The following is a 24493-nucleotide window of genomic DNA, read 5'->3' on the forward strand; positions in this document are numbered from 1 at the left end:
TTTTAACTGTGCAAAAATGGCTTTCCCTGACCGAAATCGAACCCAGGGCATGGCGGTGAAAGCACGGAATCTTAGCCACAATTCCATCGGGAACCAAGCCATGGATCCTTCTTGTCACCAACATTTTTCAGTGTCTGCACTCCTACTATACTGATGACATTCGGATGCATACTGGACTTGGTATGCATAAAAGGAAGCAGGCCATAAAGCGAGTTATTCATCTTTCTTTTTGTTCTACAAAATAGATGAAGTTTGCAAGAGTCAAGACTCTTTTTTTTTTACCATCTGGGATCACTCAAGAAAAGTGGGAATTCTAGTGTCACTAACACATGGAAAGCGCTGTTAATGTAATGTTTCGTACACACAGGGAGAAAACGTCAGGCAGAACTAAAGGGGTTAGCTGACAGATGTTATAGCATTCCCCTTTTGTCTCCTTCACTATTAGAAAGCTCTTCACCTGTCATGTCAGTTAAAATGTCCTGGATTGGGGAGGATGACCAAACCAGTCCATGTGGGCCTTTGTGTGTCTTGAGAAGATTGGCACACAGATACCTTATCAAAGCTTGAGTCTTGGTTTCCGTGTCCTGAATCCTTCCTGAATAGCTAGGATGCTTTGTTTGTAACCTGGATAGCTCAGATGGTAGAGCATCAGACTTTTGATTGGAGGGTATAGGGTTAAATTCCTTGTACCCATAAAAGCATTGTTACTTCGCCATTAGTGTTCTTGTGAACTTTCATTGAATACATCTTGATCACGTCAAGAATCAGGACCCTGTTAAGTAACTGATCTTTCACATTTCTATCATTTAACCCATCTGTGACAATCTACATTGGCCATTGTCCCAGGTTAAGCTAGCTAGTTCTCTTGGCATGGAGTAAATGTTAAGGTCATGCTTACTTTATAAAATCAACACTTCTGAGCCTATCCTTTTCAACTTACTGAGAACATTTTCTTTGCAAGTTCATTACACCTTGTGTACTTGTTGTATTGCGGTGAGCAGTTTCAATAAAGGCTGAGAGAATGAGCAGACTTGTTCTAGTCACAGAATCCATTTACGTTTAAATAACAGAAGCTTGTCAGTGGAGGATGTACTTGCTCATACCTTTTCTGTTCATTTCCTTTTGTACACACTACAGACTGTGCCGTAGAAATGCTTGTCCGAAACATGAAAATGCGCACTTGTTTATGTGTGCCGCCTGTTAGCTAATGCATCAGGGAAGTAATTTTGGAAGAAAACATCGAGGCACTTGTTTTTCAGGCAAGTGTCTGTATTCAGGCAAGAACACGTGCATGTTCAAGTCCTTGCCCTCTACATCATTCTCTGCACGTGATTGAGAAAGACCTGACACTGTGTGACGGCATTGCTTAATTGAGAGCCAAAGCAACAACAATCTTGGTTATCAAAGACTCACTCCACCCTGACCACAGCCTCTTCACTCAGAAGCCATGAGAAAACAACCATCGCAGCATGTGAGTAAAAATCAATCCTTTAAGGGGTTTTATATTTCAACATGCAGTTCGAAATCTTAATGTGTTCCACATGAAAGTAATGTTCTTTCCATATGTGCACATTGCACATTTAATGTTTCTGCATTTCAGCCAATCATTTCTCTCTCTACATGACAACATTTTAGAAAATTTTCTACAAAAGCACTGAATGTTATTCTAACCATTTATGTCCTTTCTCCATTCATGTACACAAAGTGCAGTATGCATCTAAATGTCCTCAAAAGAGGTACATTTTGGTAACTGAACATCTCCAACTCGTACAATGCGATGTTTCTTCTTTGAGTCAAATGAATTTGACAATTCAAATATGCACAACTGGCCGTGTTTCTAGCCAACATACTGGTGTTTGGACCTATGGAACTGCTAGTCTGTTACCTTCGATAGCTCAGTTGGTAGAGCGGAGGACTGTAGAAGTTAAAGTTGTCATCCTTAGGCCGTCGGTTCAAATCCGACTCGAAGGAAGTTTTTCTTACCAAGCGAAATTTTCCGTTTTAACTGTGCAAAAATGGCTTTCCCTGACCGAAATCGAACCCAGGGCATGGCGGTGAAAGCACGGAATCTTAGCCACAATTCCATCGGGAACCAAGCCGTGGATCCTTCTTGTCACCAACATTTTTCAGTGTCTGCACTCCTACTATACTGATGACATTCGGATGCATACTGGACTTGGTATGCATAAAAGGAAGCAGGCCATAAAGCGAGTTATTCATCTTTCTTTTTGTTCTACAAAATAGATGAAGTTTGCAAGAGTCAAGACTCTTTTTTTTTTACCATCTGGGATCACTCAAGAAAAGTGGGAATTCTAGTGTCACTAACACATGGAAAGCGCTGTTAATGTAATGTTTCGTACACACAGGGAGAAAACGTCAGGCAGAACTAAAGGGGTTAGCTGACAGATGTTATAGCATTCCCCTTTTGTCTCCTTCACTATTAGAAAGCTCTTCACCTGTCATGTCAGTTAAAATGTCCTGGATTGGGGAGGATGACCAAACCAGTCCATGTGGGCCTTTGTGTGTCTTGAGAAGATTGGCAGACAGATACCTTATCAAAGCTTGAGTCTTGGTTTCCGTGTCCTGAATCCTTCCTGAATAGCTAGGATGCTTTGTTTGTAACCTGGATAGCTCAGATGGTAGAGCATCAGACTTTTGATTGGAGGGTATAGGGTTAAATTCCCTGTACCCATAAAAGCATTGTTACTTTGCCATTAGTGTTCTTGTGAACTTTCATTGAATACATCTTGATCACGTCAAGAATCAGGACCCTGTTAAGTAACTGATCTTTCACATTTCTATCATTTAACCCATCTGTGACAATCTACATTGGCCATTGTCCCAGGTTAAGCTAGCTAGTTCTCTTGGCATGGAGTAAATGTTAAGGTCATGCTTACTTTATAAAATCAACACTTCTGAGCCTATCCTTTTCAACTTACTGAGAACATTTTCTTTGCAAGTTCATTACACCTTGTGTACTTGTTGTATTGCGGTGAGCAGTTTCAATAAAGGCTGAGAGAATGAGCAGACTTGTTCTAGTCACAGAATCCATTTACGTTTAAATAACAGAAGCTTGTCAGTGGAGGATGTACTTGCTCATACCTTTTCTGTTCATTTCCTTTTGTACACACTACAGACTGTGCCGTAGAAATGCTTGTCCGAAACATGAACATGCGCACTTGTTTATGTGTGCCGCCTGTTAGCTAATGCATCAGGGAAGTAATTTTGGAACAAAACATCGAGGCACTTGTTTTTCAGGCAAGTGTCTGTATTCAGGCAAGAACACGTGCATGTTCAAGTCCTTGCCCTCTACATCATTCTCTGCACGTGATTGAGAAAGACCTGACACTGTGTGACGGCATTGCTTAATTGAGAGCCAAAGCAACAACAATCTTGGTTATCAAAGACTCACTCCACCCTGACCACAGCCTCTTCACTCAGAAGCCATGAGAAAACAACCATCGCAGCATGTGAGTAAAAATCAATCCTTTAAGGGGTTTTATATTTCAACATGCAGTTTGAAATCTTAATGTGTTCCACATGAAAGTAATGTTCTTTCCATATGTGCACATTGCACATTTAATGTTTCTGCATTTCAGCCAATCATTTCTCTCTCTACATGACAACATTTTAGAAAATTTTCTACAAAAGCACTGAATGTTATTCTAACCATTTATGTCCTTTCTCCATTCATGTACACAAAGTGCAGTATGCATCTAAATGTCCTCAAAAGAGGTACATTTTGGTAACTGAACATCTCCAACTCGTACAATGCGATGTTTCTTCTTTGAGTCAAATGAATTTGACAATTCAAATATGCACAACTGGCCGTGTTTCTAGCCAACATACTGGTGTTTGGACCTATGGAACTGCTAGTCTGTTACCTTCGATAGCTCAGTTGGTAGAGCGGAGGACTGTAGAAGTTAAAGTTGTCATCCTTAGGCCGTCGGTTCAAATCCGACTCGAAGGAAGTTTTTCTTACCAAGCGAAATTTTCCGTTTTAACTGTGCAAAAATTGCTTTCCCTGACCGAAATCGAACCCAGGGCATGGCGGTGAAAGCACGGAATCTTAGCCACAATTCCATCGGGAACCAAGCCATGGATCCTTCTTGTCACCAACATTTTTCAGTGTCTGCACTCCTACTATACTGATGACATTCGGATGCATACTGGACTTGGTATGCATAAAAGGAAGCAGGCCATAAAGCGAGTTATTCATCTTTCTTTTTGTTCTACAAAATAGATGAAGTTTGCAAGAGTCAAGACTCTTTTTTTTTTACCATCTGGGATCACTCAAGAAAAGTGGGAATTCTAGTGTCACTAACACATGGAAAGCGCTGTTAATGTAATGTTTCGTACACACAGGGAGAAAACGTCAGGCAGAACTAAAGGGGTTAGCTGACAGATGTTATAGCATTCCCCTTTTGTCTCCTTCACTATTAGAAAGCTCTTCACCTGTCATGTCAGTTAAAATGTCCTGGATTGGGGAGGATGACCAAACCAGTCCATGTGGGCCTTTGTGTGTCTTGAGAAGATTGGCACACAGATACCTTATCAAAGCTTGAGTCTTGGTTTCCGTGTCCTGAATCCTTCCTGAATAGCTAGGATGCTTTGTTTGTAACCTGGATAGCTCAGATGGTAGAGCATCAGACTTTTGATTGGAGGGTATAGGGTTAAATTCCCTGTACCCATAAAAGCATTGTTACTTTGCCATTAGTGTTCTTGTGAACTTTCATTGAATACATCTTGATCACGTCAAGAATCAGGACCCTGTTAAGTAACTGATCTTTCACATTTCTATCATTTAACCCATCTGTGACAATCTACATTGGCCATTGTCCCAGGTTAAGCTAGCTAGTTCTCTTGGCATGGAGTAAATGTTAAGGTCATGCTTACTTTATAAAATCAACACTTCTGAGCCTATCCTTTTCAACTTACTGAGAACATTTTCTTTGCAAGTTCATTACACCTTGTGTACTTGTTGTATTGCGGTGAGCAGTTTCAATAAAGGCTGAGAGAATGAGCAGACTTGTTCTAGTCACAGAATCCATTTACGTTTAAATAACAGAAGCTTGTCAGTGGAGGATGTACTTGCTCATACCTTTTCTGTTCATTTCCTTTTGTACACACTACAGACTGTGCCGTAGAAATGCTTGTCCGAAACATGAACATGCGCACTTGTTTATGTGTGCCGCCTGTTAGCTAATGCATCAGGGAAGTAATTTTGGAACAAAACATCGAGGCACTTGTTTTTCAGGCAAGTGTCTGTATTCAGGCAAGAACACGTGCATGTTCAAGTCCTTGCCCTCTACATCATTCTCTGCACGTGATTGAGAAAGACCTGACACTGTGTGACGGCATTGCTTAATTGAGAGCCAAAGCAACAACAATCTTGGTTATCAAAGACTCACTCCACCCTGACCACAGCCTCTTCACTCAGAAGCCATGAGAAAACAACCATCGCAGCATGTGAGTAAAAATCAATCCTTTAAGGGGTTTTATATTTCAACATGCAGTTTGAAATCTTAATGTGTTCCACATGAAAGTAATGTTCTTTCCATATGTGCACATTGCACATTTAATGTTTCTGCATTTCAGCCAATCATTTCTCTCTCTACATGACAACATTTTAGAAAATTTTCTACAAAAGCACTGAATGTTATTCTAACCATTTATGTCCTTTCTCCATTCATGTACACAAAGTGCAGTATGCATCTAAATGTCCTCAAAAGAGGTACATTTTGGTAACTGAACATCTCCAACTCGTACAATGCGATGTTTCTTCTTTGAGTCAAATGAATTTGACAATTCAAATATGCACAACTGGCCGTGTTTCTAGCCAACATACTGGTGTTTGGACCTATGGAACTGCTAGTCTGTTACCTTCGATAGCTCAGTTGGTAGAGCGGAGGACTGTAGAAGTTAAAGTTGTCATCCTTAGGCCGTCGGTTCAAATCCGACTCGAAGGAAGTTTTTCTTACCAAGCGAAATTTTCCGTTTTAACTGTGCAAAAATGGCTTTCCCTGGCCGAAATCGAACCCAGGGCATGGCGGTGAAAGCACGGAATCTTAGCCACAATTCCATCGGGAACCAAGCCATGGATCCTTCTTGTCACCAACATTTTTCAGTGTCTGCACTCCTACTATACTGATGACATTCGGATGCATACTGGACTTGGTATGCATAAAAGGAAGCAGGCCATAAAGCGAGTTATTCATCTTTCTTTTTGTTCTACAAAATAGATGAAGTTTGCAAGAGTCAAGACTCTTTTTTTTTACCATCTGGGATCACTCAAGAAAAGTGGGAATTCTAGTGTCACTAACACATGGAAAGCGCTGTTAATGTAATGTTTCGTACACACAGGGAGAAAACGTCAGGCAGAACTAAAGGGGTTAGCTGACAGATGTTATAGCATTCCCCTTTTGTTTCCTTCACTATTAGAAAGCTCTTCACCTGTCATGTCAGTTAAAATGTCCTGGATTGGGGAGGATGACCAAACCAGTCCATGTGGGCCTTTGTGTGTCTTGAGAAGATTGGCACACAGATACCTTATCAAAGCTTGAGTCTTGGTTTCCGTGTCCTGAATCCTTCCTGAATAGCTAGGATGCTTTGTTTGTAACCTGGATAGCTCAGATGGTAGAGCATCAGACTTTTGATTGGAGGGTATAGGGTTAAATTCCCTGTACCCATAAAAGCATTGTTACTTTGCCATTAGTGTTCTTGTGAACTTTCATTGAATACATCTTGATCACGTCAAGAATCAGGACCCTGTTAAGTAACTGATCTTTCACATTTCTATCATTTAACCCATCTGTGACAATCTACATTGGCCATTGTCCCAGGTTAAGCTAGCTAGTTCTCTTGGCATGGAGTAAATGTTAAGGTCATGCTTACTTTATAAAATCAACACTTCTGAGCCTATCCTTTTCAACTTACTGAGAACATTTTCTTTGCAAGTTCATTACACCTTGTGTACTTGTTGTATTGCGGTGAGCAGTTTCAATAAAGGCTGAGAGAATGAGCAGACTTGTTCTAGTCACAGAATCCATTTACGTTTAAATAACAGAAGCTTGTCAGTGGAGGATGTACTTGCTCATACCTTTTCTGTTCATTTCCTTTTGTACACACTACAGACTGTGCCGTAGAAATGCTTGTCCGAAACATGAACATGCGCACTTGTTTATGTGTGCCGCCTGTTAGCTAATGCATCAGGGAAGTAATTTTGGAACAAAACATCGAGGCACTTGTTTTTCAGGCAAGTGTCTGTATTCAGGCAAGAACACGTGCATGTTCAAGTCCTTGCCCTCTACATCATTCTCTGCACTTGATTGAGAAAGACCTGACACTGTGTGACGGCATTGCTTAATTGAGAGCCAAAGCAACAACAATCTTGGTTATCAAAGACTCACTCCACCCTGACCACAGCCTCTTCACTCAGAAGCCATGAGAAAACAACCATCGCAGCATGTGAGTAAAAATCAATCCTTTAAGGGGTTTTATATTTCAACATGCAGTTCGAAATCTTAATGTGTTCCACATGAAAGTAATGTTCTTTCCATATGTGCACATTGCACATTTAATGTTTCTGCATTTCAGCCAATCATTTCTCTCTCTACATGACAACATTTTAGAAAATTTTCTACAAAAGCACTGAATGTTATTCTAACCATTTATGTCCTTTCTCCATTCATGTACACAAAGTGCAGTATGCATCTAAATGTCCTCAAAAGAGGTACATTTTGGTAACTGAACATCTCCAACTCGTACAATGCGATGTTTCTTCTTTGAGTCAAATGAATTTGACAATTCAAATATGCACAACTGGCCGTGTTTCTAGCCAACATACTGGTGTTTGGACCTATGGAACTGCTAGTCTGTTACCTTCGATAGCTCAGTTGGTAGAGCGGAGGACTGTAGAAGTTAAAGTTGTCATCCTTAGGCCGTCGGTTCAAATCCGACTCGAAGGAAGTTTTTCTTACCAAGCGAAATTTTCCGTTTTAACTGTGCAAAAATGGCTTTCCCTGACCGAAATCGAACCCAGGGCATGGCGGTGAAAGCACGGAATCTTAGCCACAATTCCATCGGGAACCAAGCCATGGATCCTTCTTGTCACCAACATTTTTCAGTGTCTGCACTCCTACTATACTGATGACATTCGGATGCATACTGGACTTGGTATGCATAAAAGGAAGCAGGCCATAAAGCGAGTTATTCATCTTTCTTTTTGTTCTACAAAATAGATGAAGTTTGCAAGAGTCAAGACTCTTTTTTTTTACCATCTGGGATCACTCAAGAAAAGTGGGAATTCTAGTGTCACTAACACATGGAAAGCGCTGTTAATGTAATGTTTCGTACACACAGGGAGAAAACGTCAGGCAGAACTAAAGGGGTTAGCTGACAGATGTTATAGCATTCCCCTTTTGTCTCCTTCACTATTAGAAAGCTCTTCACCTGTCATGTCAGTTAAAATGTCCTGGATTGGGGAGGATGACCAAACCAGTCCATGTGGGCCTTTGTGTGTCTTGAGAAGATTGGCACACAGATACCTTATCAAAGCTTGAGTCTTGGTTTCCGTGTCCTGAATCCTTCCTGAATAGCTAGGATGCTTTGTTTGTAACCTGGATAGCTCAGATGGTAGAGCATCAGACTTTTGATTGGAGGGTATAGGGTTAAATTCCCTGTACCCATAAAAGCATTGTTACTTTGCCATTAGTGTTCTTGTGAACTTTCATTGAATACATCTTGATCACGTCAAGAATCAGGACCCTGTTAAGTAACTGATCTTTCACATTTCTATCATTTAACCCATCTGTGACAATCTACATTGGCCATTGTCCCAGGTTAAGCTAGCTAGTTCTCTTGGCATGGAGTAAATGTTAAGGTCATGCTTACTTTATAAAATCAACACTTCTGAGCCTATCCTTTTCAACTTACTGAGAACATTTTCTTTGCAAGTTCATTACACCTTGTGTACTTGTTGTATTGCGGTGAGCAGTTTCAATAAAGGCTGAGAGAATGAGCAGACTTGTTCTAGTCACAGAATCCATTTACGTTTAAATAACAGAAGCTTGTCAGTGGAGGATGTACTTGCTCATACCTTTTCTGTTCATTTCCTTTTGTACACACTACATACTGTGCCGTAGAAATGCTTGTCCGAAACATGAACATGCGCACTTGTTTATGTGTGCCGCCTGTTAGCTAATGCATCAGGGAAGTACTTTTGGAACAAAACATCGAGGCACTTGTTTTTCAGGCAAGTGTCTGTATTCAGGCAAGAACACGTGCATGTTCAAGTCCTTGCCCTCTACATCATTCTCTGCACTTGATTGAGAAAGACCTGACACTGTGTGACGGCATTGCTTAATTGAGAGCCAAAGCAGCAACTATCTTGGTTATCAAAGACTCACTCCACCCTGACCACAGCCTCTTCACTCAGAAGCCATGAGAAAACAACCATCGCAGCATGTGAGTAAAAATCAATCCTTTAAGGGGTTTTATATTTCAACATGCAGTTCGAAATCTTAATGTGTTCCACATGAAAGTAATGTTCTTTCCATATGTGCACATTGCACATTTAATGTTTCTGCATTTCAGCCAATCATTTCTCTCTCTACATGACAACATTTTAGAAAATTTTCTACAAAAGCACTGAATGTTATTCTAACCATTTATGTCCTTTCTCCATTCATGTACACAAAGTGCAGTATGCATCTAAATGTCCTCAAAAGAGGTACATTTTGGTAACTGAACATCTCCAACTCGTACAATGCGATGTTTCTTCTTTGAGTCAAATGAATTTGACAATTCAAATATGCACAACTGGCCGTGTTTCTAGCCAACATACTGGTGTTTGGACCTATGGAACTGCTAGTCCGTTACCTTCGATAGCTCAGTTGGTAGAGCGGAGGACTGTAGAAGTTAAAGTTGTCATCCTTAGGCCGTCGGTTCAAATCCGACTCGAAGGAAGTTTTTCTTACCAAGCGAAATTTTCCGTTTTAACTGTGCAAAAATGGCTTTCCCTGACCGAAATCGAACCCAGGGCATGGCGGTGAAAGCACGGAATCTTAGCCACAATTCCATCGGGAACCAAGCCATGGATCCTTCTTGTCACCAACATTTTTCAGTGTCTGCACTCCTACTATACTGATGACATTCGGATGCATACTGGACTTGGTATGCATAAAAGGAAGCAGGCCATAAAGCGAGTTATTCATCTTTCTTTTTGTTCTACAAAATAGATGAAGTTTGCAAGAGTCAAGACTCTTTTTTTTTTACCATCTGGGATCACTCAAGAAAAGTGGGAATTCTAGTGTCACTAACACATGGAAAGCGCTGTTAATGTAATGTTTCGTACACACAGGGAGAAAACGTCAGGCAGAACTAAAGGGGTTAGCTGACAGATGTTATAGCATTCCCCTTTTGTCTCCTTCACTATTAGAAAGCTCTTCACCTGTCATGTCAGTTAAAATGTCCTGGATTGGGGAGGATGACCAAACCAGTCCATGTGGGCCTTTGTGTGTCTTGAGAAGATTGGCACACAGATACCTTATCAAAGCTTGAGTCTTGGTTTCCGTGTCCTGAATCCTTCCTGAATAGCTAGGATGCTTTGTTTGTAACCTGGATAGCTCAGATGGTAGAGCATCAGACTTTTGATTGGAGGGTATAGGGTTAAATTCCTTGTACCCATAAAAGCATTGTTACTTCGCCATTAGTGTTCTTGTGAACTTTCATTGAATACATCTTGATCACGTCAAGAATCAGGACCCTGTTAAGTAACTGATCTTTCACATTTCTATCATTTAACCCATCTGTGACAATCTACATTGGCCATTGTCCCAGGTTAAGCTAGCTAGTTCTCTTGGCATGGAGTAAATGTTAAGGTCATGCTTACTTTATAAAATCAACACTTCTGAGCCTATCCTTTTCAACTTACTGAGAACATTTTCTTTGCAAGTTCATTACACCTTGTGTACTTGTTGTATTGCGGTGAGCAGTTTCAATAAAGGCTGAGAGAATGAGCAGACTTGTTCTAGTCACAGAATCCATTTACGTTTAAATAACAGAAGCTTGTCAGTGGAGGATGTACTTGCTCATACCTTTTCTGTTCATTTCCTTTTGTACACACTACAGACTGTGCCGTAGAAATGCTTGTCCGAAACATGAAAATGCGCACTTGTTTATGTGTGCCGCCTGTTAGCTAATGCATCAGGGAAGTAATTTTGGAAGAAAACATCGAGGCACTTGTTTTTCAGGCAAGTGTCTGTATTCAGGCAAGAACACGTGCATGTTCAAGTCCTTGCCCTCTACATCATTCTCTGCACGTGATTGAGAAAGACCTGACACTGTGTGACGGCATTGCTTAATTGAGAGCCAAAGCAACAACAATCTTGGTTATCAAAGACTCACTCCACCCTGACCACAGCCTCTTCACTCAGAAGCCATGAGAAAACAACCATCGCAGCATGTGAGTAAAAATCAATCCTTTAAGGGGTTTTATATTTCAACATGCAGTTCGAAATCTTAATGTGTTCCACATGAAAGTAATGTTCTTTCCATATGTGCACATTGCACATTTAATGTTTCTGCATTTCAGCCAATCATTTCTCTCTCTACATGACAACATTTTAGAAAATTTTCTACAAAAGCACTGAATGTTATTCTAACCATTTATGTCCTTTCTCCATTCATGTACACAAAGTGCAGTATGCATCTAAATGTCCTCAAAAGAGGTACATTTTGGTAACTGAACATCTCCAACTCGTACAATGCGATGTTTCTTCTTTGAGTCAAATGAATTTGACAATTCAAATATGCACAACTGGCCGTGTTTCTAGCCAACATACTGGTGTTTGGACCTATGGAACTGCTAGTCTGTTACCTTCGATAGCTCAGTTGGTAGAGCGGAGGACTGTAGAAGTTAAAGTTGTCATCCTTAGGCCGTCGGTTCAAATCCGACTCGAAGGAAGTTTTTCTTACCAAGCGAAATTTTCCGTTTTAACTGTGCAAAAATGGCTTTCCCTGACCGAAATCGAACCCAGGGCATGGCGGTGAAAGCACGGAATCTTAGCCACAATTCCATCGGGAACCAAGCCGTGGATCCTTCTTGTCACCAACATTTTTCAGTGTCTGCACTCCTACTATACTGATGACATTCGGATGCATACTGGACTTGGTATGCATAAAAGGAAGCAGGCCATAAAGCGAGTTATTCATCTTTCTTTTTGTTCTACAAAATAGATGAAGTTTGCAAGAGTCAAGACTCTTTTTTTTTTACCATCTGGGATCACTCAAGAAAAGTGGGAATTCTAGTGTCACTAACACATGGAAAGCGCTGTTAATGTAATGTTTCGTACACACAGGGAGAAAACGTCAGGCAGAACTAAAGGGGTTAGCTGACAGATGTTATAGCATTCCCCTTTTGTCTCCTTCACTATTAGAAAGCTCTTCACCTGTCATGTCAGTTAAAATGTCCTGGATTGGGGAGGATGACCAAACCAGTCCATGTGGGCCTTTGTGTGTCTTGAGAAGATTGGCAGACAGATACCTTATCAAAGCTTGAGTCTTGGTTTCCGTGTCCTGAATCCTTCCTGAATAGCTAGGATGCTTTGTTTGTAACCTGGATAGCTCAGATGGTAGAGCATCAGACTTTTGATTGGAGGGTATAGGGTTAAATTCCCTGTACCCATAAAAGCATTGTTACTTTGCCATTAGTGTTCTTGTGAACTTTCATTGAATACATCTTGATCACGTCAAGAATCAGGACCCTGTTAAGTAACTGATCTTTCACATTTCTATCATTTAACCCATCTGTGACAATCTACATTGGCCATTGTCCCAGGTTAAGCTAGCTAGTTCTCTTGGCATGGAGTAAATGTTAAGGTCATGCTTACTTTATAAAATCAACACTTCTGAGCCTATCCTTTTCAACTTACTGAGAACATTTTCTTTGCAAGTTCATTACACCTTGTGTACTTGTTGTATTGCGGTGAGCAGTTTCAATAAAGGCTGAGAGAATGAGCAGACTTGTTCTAGTCACAGAATCCATTTACGTTTAAATAACAGAAGCTTGTCAGTGGAGGATGTACTTGCTCATACCTTTTCTGTTCATTTCCTTTTGTACACACTACAGACTGTGCCGTAGAAATGCTTGTCCGAAACATGAACATGCGCACTTGTTTATGTGTGCCGCCTGTTAGCTAATGCATCAGGGAAGTAATTTTGGAACAAAACATCGAGGCACTTGTTTTTCAGGCAAGTGTCTGTATTCAGGCAAGAACACGTGCATGTTCAAGTCCTTGCCCTCTACATCATTCTCTGCACGTGATTGAGAAAGACCTGACACTGTGTGACGGCATTGCTTAATTGAGAGCCAAAGCAACAACAATCTTGGTTATCAAAGACTCACTCCACCCTGACCACAGCCTCTTCACTCAGAAGCCATGAGAAAACAACCATCGCAGCATGTGAGTAAAAATCAATCCTTTAAGGGGTTTTATATTTCAACATGCAGTTTGAAATCTTAATGTGTTCCACATGAAAGTAATGTTCTTTCCATATGTGCACATTGCACATTTAATGTTTCTGCATTTCAGCCAATCATTTCTCTCTCTACATGACAACATTTTAGAAAATTTTCTACAAAAGCACTGAATGTTATTCTAACCATTTATGTCCTTTCTCCATTCATGTACACAAAGTGCAGTATGCATCTAAATGTCCTCAAAAGAGGTACATTTTGGTAACTGAACATCTCCAACTCGTACAATGCGATGTTTCTTCTTTGAGTCAAATGAATTTGACAATTCAAATATGCACAACTGGCCGTGTTTCTAGCCAACATACTGGTGTTTGGACCTATGGAACTGCTAGTCTGTTACCTTCGATAGCTCAGTTGGTAGAGCGGAGGACTGTAGAAGTTAAAGTTGTCATCCTTAGGCCGTCGGTTCAAATCCGACTCGAAGGAAGTTTTTCTTACCAAGCGAAATTTTCCGTTTTAACTGTGCAAAAATTGCTTTCCCTGACCGAAATCGAACCCAGGGCATGGCGGTGAAAGCACGGAATCTTAGCCACAATTCCATCGGGAACCAAGCCATGGATCCTTCTTGTCACCAACATTTTTCAGTGTCTGCACTCCTACTATACTGATGACATTCGGATGCATACTGGACTTGGTATGCATAAAAGGAAGCAGGCCATAAAGCGAGTTATTCATCTTTCTTTTTGTTCTACAAAATAGATGAAGTTTGCAAGAGTCAAGACTCTTTTTTTTTTACCATCTGGGATCACTCAAGAAAAGTGGGAATTCTAGTGTCACTAACACATGGAAAGCGCTGTTAATGTAATGTTTCGTACACACAGGGAGAAAACGTCAGGCAGAACTAAAGGGGTTAGCTGACAGATGTTATAGCATTCCCCTTTTGTCTCCTTCACTATTAGAAAGCTCTTCACCTGTCATGTCAGTTAAAATGTCCTGGATTGGGGAGGATGACCAAACCAGTCCATGTGGGCCTTTGTGTGTCTTGAGAAGATTGGCACACAGATACCTTATCAAAGCTTGAGTCTTGGTTTCCGTGTCCTGAATCCTTCCTGAATAGCTAGGATGCTTTGTTTGTAACCTGGATAGCTCAGATGGTAGAGCATCAGACTTTTGATTGGAGGGTATAGGGTTAAATTCCCTGTACCCATAAAAGCATTGTTACTTTGCCATTAGTGTTCTTGTGAACTTTCATTGAATACATCTTGATCACGTCAAGAATCAGGACCCTGTTAAGTAACTGATCTTTCACATTTCTATCATTTAACCCATCTGTGACAATCTACATTGGCCATTGTCCCAGGTTAAGCTAGCTAGTTCTCTTGGCATGGAGTAAATGTTAAGGTCATGCTTACTTTATAAAATCAACACTTCTGAGCCTATCCTTTTCAACTTACTGAGAACATTTTCTTTGCAAGTTCATTACACCTTGTGTACTTGTTGTATTGCGGTGAGCAGTTTCAATAAAGGCTGAGAGAATGAGCAGACTTGTTCTAGTCACAGAATCCATTTACGTTTAAATAACAGAAGCTTGTCAGTGGAGGATGTACTTGCTCATACCTTTTCTGTTCATTTCCTTTTGTACACACTACAGACTGTGCCGTAGAAATGCTTGTCCGAAACATGAACATGCGCACTTGTTTATGTGTGCCGCCTGTTAGCTAATGCATCAGGGAAGTAATTTTGGAACAAAACATCGAGGCACTTGTTTTTCAGGCAAGTGTCTGTATTCAGGCAAGAACACGTGCATGTTCAAGTCCTTGCCCTCTACATCATTCTCTGCACGTGATTGAGAAAGACCTGACACTGTGTGACGGCATTGCTTAATTGAGAGCCAAAGCAACAACAATCTTGGTTATCAAAGACTCACTCCACCCTGACCACAGCCTCTTCACTCAGAAGCCATGAGAAAACAACCATCGCAGCATGTGAGTAAAAATCAATCCTTTAAGGGGTTTTATATTTCAACATGCAGTTTGAAATCTTAATGTGTTCCACATGAAAGTAATGTTCTTTCCATATGTGCACATTGCACATTTAATGTTTCTGCATTTCAGCCAATCATTTCTCTCTCTACATGACAACATTTTAGAAAATTTTCTACAAAAGCACTGAATGTTATTCTAACCATTTATGTCCTTTCTCCATTCATGTACACAAAGTGCAGTATGCATCTAAATGTCCTCAAAAGAGGTACATTTTGGTAACTGAACATCTCCAACTCGTACAATGCGATGTTTCTTCTTTGAGTCAAATGAATTTGACAATTCAAATATGCACAACTGGCCGTGTTTCTAGCCAACATACTGGTGTTTGGACCTATGGAACTGCTAGTCTGTTACCTTCGATAGCTCAGTTGGTAGAGCGGAGGACTGTAGAAGTTAAAGTTGTCATCCTTAGGCCGTCGGTTCAAATCCGACTCGAAGGAAGTTTTTCTTACCAAGCGAAATTTTCCGTTTTAACTGTGCAAAAATTGCTTTCCCTGACCGAAATCGAACCCAGGGCATGGCGGTGAAAGCACGGAATCTTAGCCACAATTCCATCGGGAACCAAGCCATGGATCCTTCTTGTCACCAACATTTTTCAGTGTCTGCACTCCTACTATACTGATGACATTCGGATGCATACTGGACTTGGTATGCATAAAAGGAAGCAGGCCATAAAGCGAGTTATTCATCTTTCTTTTTGTTCTACAAAATAGATGAAGTTTGCAAGAGTCAAGACTCTTTTTTTTTTACCATCTGGGATCACTCAAGAAAAGTGGGAATTCTAGTGTCACTAACACATGGAAAGCGCTGTTAATGTAATGTTTCGTACACACAGGGAGAAAACGTCAGGCAGAACTAAAGGGGTTAGCTGACAGATGTTATAGCATTCCCCTTTTGTCTCCTTCACTATTAGAAAGCTCTTCACCTGTCATGTCAGTTAAAATGTCCTGGATTGGGGAGGATGACCAAACCAGTCCATGTGGGCCTTTGTGTGTCTTGAGAAGATTGGCACACAGATACCTTATCAAAGCTTGAGTCTTGGTTTCCGTGTCCTGAATCCTTCCTGAATAGCTAGGATGCTTTGTTTGTAACCTGGATAGCTCAGATGGTAGAGCATCAGACTTTTGATTGGAGGGTATAGGGTTAAATTCCCTGTACCCATAAAAGCATTGTTACTTTGCCATTAGTGTTCTTGTGAACTTTCATTGAATACATCTTGATCACGTCAAGAATCAGGACCCTGTTAAGTAACTGATCTTTCACATTTCTATCATTTAACCCATCTGTGACAATCTACATTGGCCATTGTCCCAGGTTAAGCTAGCTAGTTCTCTTGGCATGGAGTAAATGTTAAGGTCATGCTTACTTTATAAAATCAACACTTCTGAGCCTATCCTTTTCAACTTACTGAGAACATTTTCTTTGCAAGTTCATTACACCTTGTGTACTTGTTGTATTGCGGTGAGCAGTTTCAATAAAGGCTGAGAGAATGAGCAGACTTGTTCTAGTCACAGAATCCATTTACGTTTAAATAACAGAAGCTTGTCAGTGGAGGATGTACTTGCTCATACCTTTTCTGTTCATTTCCTTTTGTACACACTACAGACTGTGCCGTAGAAATGCTTGTCCGAAACATGAACATGCGCACTTGTTTATGTGTGCCGCCTGTTAGCTAATGCATCAGGGAAGTAATTTTGGAACAAAACATCGAGGCACTTGTTTTTCAGGCAAGTGTCTGTATTCAGGCAAGAACACGTGCATGTTCAAGTCCTTGCCCTCTACATCATTCTCTGCACGTGATTGAGAAAGACCTGACACTGTGTGACGGCATTGCTTAATTGAGAGCCAAAGCAACAACAATCTTGGTTATCAAAGACTCACTCCACCCTGACCACAGCCTCTTCACTCAGAAGCCATGAGAAAACAACCATCGCAGCATGTGAGTAAAAATCAATCCTTTAAGGGGTTTTATATTTCAACATGCAGTTTGAAATCTTAATGTGTTCCACATGAAAGTAATGTTCTTTCCATATGTGCACATTGCACATTTAATGTTTCTGCATTTCAGCCAATCATTTCTCTCTCTACATGACAACATTTTAGAAAATTTTCTACAAAAGCACTGAATGTTATTCTAACCATTTATGTCCTTTCTCCATTCATGTACACAAAGTGCAGTATGCATCTAAATGTCCTCAAAAGAGGTACATTTTGGTAACTGAACATCTCCAACTCGTACAATGCGATGTTTCTTCTTTGAGTCAAATGAATTTGACAATTCAAATATGCACAACTGGCCGTGTTTCTAGCCAACATACTGGTGTTTGGACCTATGGAACTGCTAGTCTGTTACCTTCGATAGCTCAGTTGGTAGAGCGGAGGACTGTAGAAGTTAAAGTTGTCATCCTTAGGCCGTCGGTTCAAATCCGACTCGAAGGAAGTTTTTCTTACCAAGCGAAATTTTCCGTTTTAACTGTGCAAAAATGGCTTTCCCTGACCGAAATCGAACCCAGGGCATGGCGGTGAAAGCACGGAATCTTAGCCACAATTCCATCGGGAACCAAGCCATGGATCCTTCTTGTCACCAACATTTTTCAGTGTCTGCACTCCTACTATACTGATGACATTCGGATGCATACTGGACTTGGTATGCATAAAAGGAAGCAGGCCATAAAGCGAGTTATTCATCTTTCTTTTTGTTCTACAAAATAGATGAAGTTTGCAAGAGTCAAGACTCTTTTTTTTTACCATCTGGGATCACTCAAGAAAAGTGGGAATTCTAGTGTCACTAACACATGGAAAGCGCTGTTAATGTAATGTTTCGTACACACAGGGAGAAAACGTCAGGCAGAACTAAAGGGGTTAGCTGACAGATGTTATAGCATTCCCCTTTTGTCTCCTTCACTATTAGAAAGCTCTTCACCTGTCATGTCAGTTAAAATGTCCTGGATTGGGGAGGATGACCAAACCAGTCCATGTGGGCCTTTGTGTGTCTTGAGAAGATTGGCACACAGATACCTTATCAAAGCTTGAGTCTTGGTTTCTGTGTCCTGAATCCTTCCTGAATAGCTAGGATGCTTTGTTTGTAACCTGGATAGCTCAGATGGTAGAGCATCAGACTTTTGATTGGAGGGTATAGGGTTAAATTCCCTGTACCCATAAAAGCATTGTTACTTTGCCATTAGTGTTCTTGTGAACTTTCATTGAATACATCTTGATCACGTCAAGAATCAGGACCCTGTTAAGTAACTGATCTTTCACATTTCTATCATTTAACCCATCTGTGACAATCTACATTGGCCATTGTCCCAGGTTAAGCTAGCTAGTTCTCTTGGCATGGAGTAAATGTTAAGGTCATGCTTACTTTATAAAATCAACACTTCTGAGCCTATCCTTTTCAACTTACTGAGAACATTTTCTTTGCAAGTTCATTACACCTTGTGTACTTGTTGTATTGCGGTGAGCAGTTTCAATAAAGGCTGAGAGAATGAGCAGACTTGTTCTAGTCACAGAATCCATTTACGTTTAAATAACAGAAGCTTGTCAGTGGAGGATGTACTTGCTCATACCTTTTCTGTTCATTTCCTTTTGTACACACTACACACTGTGCCGTAGAAATGCTTGTCCGAAACATGAACATGCGCACTTGTTTATGTGTGCCGCCTGTTAGCTAATGCATCAGGGAAGTAATTTTGGAACAAAACATCGAGGCACTTGTTTTTCAGGCAAGTGTCTGTATTCAGGCAAGAACACGTGCATGTTCAAGTCCTTGCCCTCTACATCATTCTCTGCACGTGATTGAGAAAGACCTGACACTGTGTGACGGCATTGCTTAATTGAGAGCCAAAGCAACAACAATCTTGGTTATCAAAGACTCACTCCACCCTGACCACAGCCTCTTCACTCAGAAGCCATGAGAAAACAACCATCGCAGCATGTGAGTAAAAATCAATCCTTTAAGGGGTTTTATATTTCAACATGCAGTTCGAAATCTTAATGTGTTCCACATGAAAGTAATGTTCTTTCCATATGTGCACATTGCACATTTAATGTTTCTGCATTTCAGCCAATCATTTCTCTCTCTACATGACAACATTTTAGAAAATTTTCTACAAAAGCACTGAATGTTATTCTAACCATTTATGTCCTTTCTCCATTCATGTACACAAAGTGCAGTATGCATCTAAATGTCCTCAAAAGAGGTACATTTTGGTAACTGAACATCTCCAACTCGTACAATGCGATGTTTCTTCTTTGAGTCAAATGAATTTGACAATTCAAATATGCACAACTGGCCGTGTTTCTAGCCAACATACTGGTGTTTGGACCTATGGAACTGCTAGTCTGTTACCTTCGATAGCTCAGTTGGTAGAGCGGAGGACTGTAGAAGTTAAAGTTGTCATCCTTAGGCCGTCGGTTCAAATCCGACTCGAAGGAAGTTTTTCTTACCAAGCGAAATTTTCCGTTTTAACTGTGCAAAAATGGCTTTCCCTGACCGAAATCGAACCCAGGGCATGGCGGTGAAAGCACGGAATCTTAGCCACAATTCCATCGGGAACCAAGCCATGGATCCTTCTTGTCACCAACATTTTTCAGTGTCTGCACTCCTACTATACTGATGACATTCGGATGCATACTGGACTTGGTATGCATAAAAGGAAGCAGGCCATAAAGCGAGTTATTCATCTTTCTTTTTGTTCTACAAAATAGATGAAGTTTGCAAGAGTCAAGACTCTTTTTTTTTTACCATCTGGGATCACTCAAGAAAAGTGGGAATTCTAGTGTCACTAACACATGGAAAGCGCTGTTAATGTAATGTTTCGTACACACAGGGAGAAAACGTCAGGCAGAACTAAAGGGGTTAGCTGACAGATGTTATAGCATTCCCCTTTTGTCTCCTTCACTATTAGAAAGCTCTTCACCTGTCATGTCAGTTAAAATGTCCTGGATTGGGGAGGATGACCAAACCAGTCCATGTGGGCCTTTGTGTGTCTTGAGAAGATTGGCACACAGATACCTTATCAAAGCTTGAGTCTTGGTTTCCGTGTCCTGAATCCTTCCTGAATAGCTAGGATGCTTTGTTTGTAACCTGGATAGCTCAGATGGTAGAGCATCAGACTTTTGATTGGAGGGTATAGGGTTAAATTCCCTGTACCCATAAAAGCATTGTTACTTTGCCATTAGTGTTCTTGTGAACTTTCATTGAATACATCTTGATCACGTCAAGAATCAGGACCCTGTTAAGTAACTGATCTTTCACATTTCTATCATTTAACCCATCTGTGACAATCTACATTGGCCATTGTCCCAGGTTAAGCTAGCTAGTTCTCTTGGCATGGAGTAAATGTTAAGGTCATGCTTACTTTATAAAATCAACACTTCTGAGCCTATCCTTTTCAACTTACTGAGAACATTTTCTTTGCAAGTTCATTACACCTTGTGTACTTGTTGTATTGCGGTGAGCAGTTTCAATAAAGGCTGAGAGAATGAGCAGACTTGTTCTAGTCACAGAATCCATTTACATTTAAATAACAGAAGCTTGTCAGTGGAGGATGTACTTGCTCATACCTTTTCTGTTCATTTCCTTTTGTACACACTACATACTGTGCCGTAGAAATGCTTGTCCGAAACATGAACATGCGCACTTGTTTATGTGTGCCGCCTGTTAGCTAATGCATCAGGGAAGTACTTTTGGAACAAAACATCGAGGCACTTGTTTTTCAGGCAAGTGTCTGTATTCAGGCAAGAACACGTGCATGTTCAAGTCCTTGCCCTCTACATCATTCTCTGCACGTGATTGAGAAAGACCTGACACTGTGTGACGGCATTGCTTAATTGAGAGCCAAAGCAACAACAATCTTGGTTATCAAAGACTCACTCCACCCTGACCACAGCCTCTTCACTCAGAAGCCATGAGAAAACAACCATCGCAGCATGTGAGTAAAAATCAATCCTTTAAGGGGTTTTATATTTCAACATGCAGTTCGAAATCTTAATGTGTTCCACATGAAAGTAATGTTCTTTCCATATGTGCACATTGCACATTTAATGTTTCTGCATTTCAGCCAATCATTTCTCTCTCTACATGACAACATTTTAGAAAATTTTCTACAAAAGCACTGAATGTTATTCTAACCATTTATGTCCTTTCTCCATTCATGTACACAAAGTGCAGTATGCATCTAAATGTCCTCAAAAGAGGTACATTTTGGTAACTGAACATCTCCAACTCGTACAATGCGATGTTTCTTCTTTGAGTCAAATGAATTTGACAATTCAAATATGCACAACTGGCCGTGTTTCTAGCCAACATACTGGTGTTTGGACCTATGGAACTGCTAGTCTGTTACTTTCGATAGCTCAGTTGGTAGAGCGGAGGACTGTAGAAGTTAAAGTTGTCATCCTTAGGCCGTCGGTTCAAATCCGACTCGAAGGAAGTTTTTCTTACCAAGCGAAATTTTCCGTTTTAACTGTGCAAAAATGGCTTTCCCTGACCGAAATCGAACCCAGGGCATGGCGGTGAAAGCACGGAATCTTAGCCACAATTCCATCGGGAACCAAGCCGTGGATCCTTCTTGTCACCAACATTTTTCAGTGTCTGCACTCCTACTATACTGATGACATTCGGATGCATACTGGACTTGGTATGCATAAAAGGAAGCAGGCCATAAAGCGAGTTATTCATCTTTCTTTTTGTTCTACAAAATAGATGAAGTTTGCAAGAGTCAAGACTCTTTTTTTTTTACCATCTGGGATCACTCAAGAAAAGTGGGAATTCTAGTGTCACTAACACATGGAAAGCGCTGTTAATGTAATGTTTCGTACACACAGGGAGAAAACGTCAGGCAGAACTAAAGGGGTTAGCTGACAGATGTTATAGCATTCCCCTTTTGTCTCCTTCACTATTAGAAAGCTCTTCACCTGTCATGTCAGTTAAAATGTCCTGGATTGGGGAGGATGACCAAACCAGTCCATGTGGGCCTTTGTGTGTCTTGAGAAGATTGGCACACAGATACCTTATCAAAGCTTGAGTCTTGGTTTCCGTGTCCTGAATCCTTCCTGAATAGCTAGGATGCTTTGTTTGTAACCTGGATAGCTCAGATGGTAGAGCATCAGACTTTTGATTGGAGGGTATAGGGTTAAATTCCCTGTACCCATAAAAGCATTGTTACTTTGCCATTAGTGTTCTTGTGAACTTTCATTGAATACATCTTGATCACGTCAAGAATCAGGACCCTGTTAAGTAACTGATCTTTCACATTTCTATCATTTAACCCATCTGTGACAATCTACATTGGCCATTGTCCCAGGTTAAGCTAGCTAGTTCTCTTGGCATGGAGTAAATGTTAAGGTCATGCTTACTTTATAAAATCAACACTTCTGAGCCTATCCTTTTCAACTTACTGAGAACATTTTCTTTGCAAGTTCATTACACCTTGTGTACTTGTTGTATTGCGGTGAGCAGTTTCAATAAAGGCTGAGAGAATGAGCAGACTTGTTCTAGTCACAGAATCCATTTACATTTAAATAACAGAAGCTTGTCAGTGGAGGATGTACTTGCTCATACCTTTTCTGTTCATTTCCTTTTGTACACACTACATACTGTGCCGTAGAAATGCTTGTCCGAAACATGAACATGCGCACTTGTTTATGTGTGCCGCCTGTTAGCTAATGCATCAGGGAAGTACTTTTGGAACAAAACATCGAGGCACTTGTTTTTCAGGCAAGTGTCTGTATTCAGGCAAGAACACGTGCATGTTCAAGTCCTTGCCCTCTACATCATTCTCTGCACTTGATTGAGAAAGACCTGACACTGTGTGACGGCATTGCTTAATTGAGAGCCAAAGCAGCAACTATCTTGGTTATCAAAGACTCACTCCACCCTGACCACAGCCTCTTCACTCAGAAGCCATGAGAAAACAACCATCGCAGCATGTGAGTAAAAATCAATCCTTTAAGGGGTTTTATATTTCAACATGCAGTTCGAAATCTTAATGTGTTCCACATGAAAGTAATGTTCTTTCCATATGTGCACATTGCACATTTAATGTTTCTGCATTTCAGCCAATCATTTCTCTCTCTACATGACAACATTTTAGAAAATTTTCTACAAAAGCACTGAATGTTATTCTAACCATTTATGTCCTTTCTCCATTCATGTACACAAAGTGCAGTATGCATCTAAATGTCCTCAAAAGAGGTACATTTTGGTAACTGAACATCTCCAACTCGTACAATGCGATGTTTCTTCTTTGAGTCAAATGAATTTGACAATTCAAATATGCACAACTGGCCGTGTTTCTAGCCAACATACTGGTGTTTGGACCTATGGAACTGCTAGTCTGTTACCTTCGATAGCTCAGTTGGTAGAGCGGAGGACTGTAGAAATTAAAGTTGTCATCCTTAGGCCGTCGGTTCAAATCCGACTCGAAGGAAGTTTTTCTTACCAAGCGAAATTTTCCGTTTTAACTGTGCAAAAATGGCTTTCCCTGACCGAAATCGAACCCAGGGCATGGCGGTGAAAGCACGGAATCTTAGCCACAATTCCATCGGGAACCAAGCCATGGATCCTTCTTGTCACCAACATTTTTCAGTGTCTGCACTCCTACTATACTGATGACATTCGGATGCATACTGGACTTGGTATGCATAAAAGGAAGCAGGCCATAAAGCGAGTTATTCATCTTTCTTTTTGTTCTACAAAATAGATGAAGTTTGCAAGAGTCAAGACTCTTTTTTTTTTACCATCTGGGATCACTCAAGAAAAGTGGGAATTCTAGTGTCACTAACACATGGAAAGCGCTGTTAATGTAATGTTTCGTACACACAGGGAGAAAACGTCAGGCAGAACTAAAGGGGTTAGCTGACAGATGTTATAGCATTCCCCTTTTGTCTCCTTCACTATTAGAAAGCTCTTCACCTGTCATGTCAGTTAAAATGTCCTGGATTGGGGAGGATGACCAAACCAGTC

At 40.6% G+C, this 24493-nt stretch overlaps 12 non-coding genes across 12 annotated transcripts; all 12 read left to right on the plus strand.

Annotated features, from left to right (window-relative positions):
- The first annotated feature begins 1884 nt into the window (after positions 1 to 1884).
- Positions 1885 to 1971, plus strand: trnay-gua (transfer RNA tyrosine (anticodon GUA)). Its single transcript is given in 2 exon segments — positions 1885 to 1921; positions 1936 to 1971. It is a non-coding gene; the product is annotated as a tRNA-Tyr (tRNA).
- A 1912-nt stretch (positions 1972 to 3883) lies between these two features.
- trnay-gua (transfer RNA tyrosine (anticodon GUA)) lies at positions 3884 to 3970 on the plus strand. The gene is given in 2 exon segments: positions 3884 to 3920; positions 3935 to 3970. It is a non-coding gene; the product is annotated as a tRNA-Tyr (tRNA).
- Positions 3971 to 5882: 1912 nt separating this feature from the next.
- trnay-gua (transfer RNA tyrosine (anticodon GUA)) lies at positions 5883 to 5969 on the plus strand. Its single transcript is given in 2 exon segments — positions 5883 to 5919; positions 5934 to 5969. It is a non-coding gene; the product is annotated as a tRNA-Tyr (tRNA).
- A 1911-nt stretch (positions 5970 to 7880) lies between these two features.
- trnay-gua (transfer RNA tyrosine (anticodon GUA)) lies at positions 7881 to 7967 on the plus strand. Its single transcript is given in 2 exon segments — positions 7881 to 7917; positions 7932 to 7967. It is a non-coding gene; the product is annotated as a tRNA-Tyr (tRNA).
- Positions 7968 to 9878: 1911 nt separating this feature from the next.
- trnay-gua (transfer RNA tyrosine (anticodon GUA)) lies at positions 9879 to 9965 on the plus strand. The gene is given in 2 exon segments: positions 9879 to 9915; positions 9930 to 9965. It is a non-coding gene; the product is annotated as a tRNA-Tyr (tRNA).
- A 1912-nt stretch (positions 9966 to 11877) lies between these two features.
- trnay-gua (transfer RNA tyrosine (anticodon GUA)) lies at positions 11878 to 11964 on the plus strand. Its single transcript is given in 2 exon segments — positions 11878 to 11914; positions 11929 to 11964. It is a non-coding gene; the product is annotated as a tRNA-Tyr (tRNA).
- A 1912-nt stretch (positions 11965 to 13876) lies between these two features.
- Positions 13877 to 13963, plus strand: trnay-gua (transfer RNA tyrosine (anticodon GUA)). The gene is given in 2 exon segments: positions 13877 to 13913; positions 13928 to 13963. It is a non-coding gene; the product is annotated as a tRNA-Tyr (tRNA).
- Positions 13964 to 15875: 1912 nt separating this feature from the next.
- Positions 15876 to 15962, plus strand: trnay-gua (transfer RNA tyrosine (anticodon GUA)). Its single transcript is given in 2 exon segments — positions 15876 to 15912; positions 15927 to 15962. It is a non-coding gene; the product is annotated as a tRNA-Tyr (tRNA).
- A 1912-nt stretch (positions 15963 to 17874) lies between these two features.
- trnay-gua (transfer RNA tyrosine (anticodon GUA)) lies at positions 17875 to 17961 on the plus strand. Its single transcript is given in 2 exon segments — positions 17875 to 17911; positions 17926 to 17961. It is a non-coding gene; the product is annotated as a tRNA-Tyr (tRNA).
- Positions 17962 to 19872: 1911 nt separating this feature from the next.
- trnay-gua (transfer RNA tyrosine (anticodon GUA)) lies at positions 19873 to 19959 on the plus strand. Its single transcript is given in 2 exon segments — positions 19873 to 19909; positions 19924 to 19959. It is a non-coding gene; the product is annotated as a tRNA-Tyr (tRNA).
- A 1912-nt stretch (positions 19960 to 21871) lies between these two features.
- On the plus strand, positions 21872 to 21958 carry trnay-gua (transfer RNA tyrosine (anticodon GUA)). The gene is given in 2 exon segments: positions 21872 to 21908; positions 21923 to 21958. It is a non-coding gene; the product is annotated as a tRNA-Tyr (tRNA).
- A 1912-nt stretch (positions 21959 to 23870) lies between these two features.
- Positions 23871 to 23957, plus strand: trnay-gua (transfer RNA tyrosine (anticodon GUA)). The gene is given in 2 exon segments: positions 23871 to 23907; positions 23922 to 23957. It is a non-coding gene; the product is annotated as a tRNA-Tyr (tRNA).
- Positions 23958 to 24493: the final 536 nt, after the last annotated feature.

This window comes from Electrophorus electricus, chromosome 5, assembly GCF_041902795.1.
Source record: "Electrophorus electricus isolate QZ-2024a chromosome 5, ASM4190279v1, whole genome shotgun sequence".
NCBI lineage: Eukaryota > Metazoa > Chordata > Actinopteri > Gymnotiformes > Gymnotidae > Electrophorus > Electrophorus electricus.